The sequence below is a fragment of the Echinops telfairi genome, unplaced genomic scaffold (genome assembly GCF_000313985.2).
Source record: "Echinops telfairi isolate 266 unplaced genomic scaffold, ASM31398v2 ScPeMD7_7469;HRSCAF=8507_0, whole genome shotgun sequence".
In the NCBI taxonomy this organism is placed as follows: Eukaryota; Metazoa; Chordata; class Mammalia; order Afrosoricida; family Tenrecidae; genus Echinops; species Echinops telfairi.
Genome location: NW_022111372.1, coordinates 82,487,315 through 82,489,063, shown reverse-complemented (window position 1 = coordinate 82,489,063; position 1,749 = coordinate 82,487,315).

Genomic DNA, 1,749 nt, shown 5'->3' with positions numbered 1-1,749 from the left:
TACATTCTAATTTCATGCCATTGTTATTCTAGGACGTAGCCTGTACAATTTCCGTCCCTTGCACTTTCATACGGCCTGTTTTATGGCTTGGCTATGGCATATCATGCATACATGTGCTTCAGGAGCATGTGCATTCCTCTGTTGGTGGGAAGAGTGTCCGACTAATGTGTTTTAGTTCTTACTTGCATGTTATTCCCCGCTGCGCCCCCCCGCCCCATATGTTTGAAATGAACCTGTGTGTCACTAAAGGCTCCAAGTCCCCCTCAGTCTCGCTTTTGTAGTCACTTCAACCATGACTTAGACTGAGGGGTAAGGGATCTGCAGGGGTTTAAGGCTGTGGGCCTTCACTTTTTCCCTCTTGCTTTCTAAAGAAGCATCCTCTATGGAGCCGCACAGCCCACCTCAACAAACTAAACCAGTCACAATATCCTGGAAGTCCTCCATAAGTGAGGTTCTCTTCTACTTTTCCTTCTGATCCTTCCTCCCGTCCTCTGTAATTTCCTAACCCTCCCCTCTCCCCCTGCCCCCACTCCTGCCTCCTTGTAGTCTTCACAATCTTATCTTTTGGGGTGAAGACCACTTTTCTTTTTCTTTGTTTTTCCTTACAGTGGCATCGTAAAAATTAATCTTTATAAGATGGACTAACTTTGCTAAGGATAACGTGCTCTCGTTTGGTCCATGTCTTTCGTGTTTGAGAGTTGTCATCGTTCTTAATGATGCCTAACATTCCCTTGTGTGGATTGCTGTCAGGTGCTGTGGAGTCAGTTCTGTCTGACTCAGCGAGCCGAGAGCACAACAGAAGGCAACACTGCTCCGTCCTGCACCGTCTCCTCGAACGTTGCTCAGTTTGAGCCCATTGTTGGAGTCATGGTGTCAAGCCAACCCCTGCCTGGTCTTCCTTTTCTTGCTGCCTTTGTACTTTATCAGCATAGCGCCCTGACAGTGTTTCCCTGTTGTTCGTAAGGTGGTCAGTGGCTGATACCGGAGAAGTGCACAGCCTATCCTTTCTTCAGACTCTGTTTAGTCTGGAAACGCCACTGAAATCTGTTCACCTTGGGTGATGCTGCTGGTAGTTAAAATACTGGTACCATCGCAGCATGCAAGCCACCACAGCACAACCAACTGACAGACGAGTGGTGGTACTTGTATATAATGCTATTCAATTCCTTTATTAGCTTGCTGCTCTTCTACCTATTTCTATATAATATTGAAGATGGGATATTGAAGTCTCCAACCATTATTGTTCCATATACTATTTCTCCTTGAATTCAGCCAGTCTTTGTTCACACACTTGGGGCTCTGTTTCTAGGTGCATATATATTTATTATTTTATCATTTTAAAATGTACATTTATTTCAAATATTATTGATGTTTTAAGGTTATTTTGTTTGATAATAGTATAGTCACTCCAGCTTCACTAGCATGTATTCAAGGTATGTCTTTTTTCATTCTTTTATTTTCAATCTGTTTGTATCTTTGAATCTAAAAAGTGTCTCCTGAGGCATATAGTAGGATAAAAAAATGCAAGTTGATAACATCTGCCTTTTGATCGGTCCACTCACATTTATGGTTATTATTGATATAGTTGAATTTATATCTTTAATTTCACTTTTTTTATATGCCACATGCCTTTTAATCAATAAATTAGTTCATATTTTTAACATGGTAATCATACATACATACAACACATTTTTGCTCTTTCAGCATTTCTACATGTCTTTTTGGCCCCTTTATTTCTCCTTTATCGTT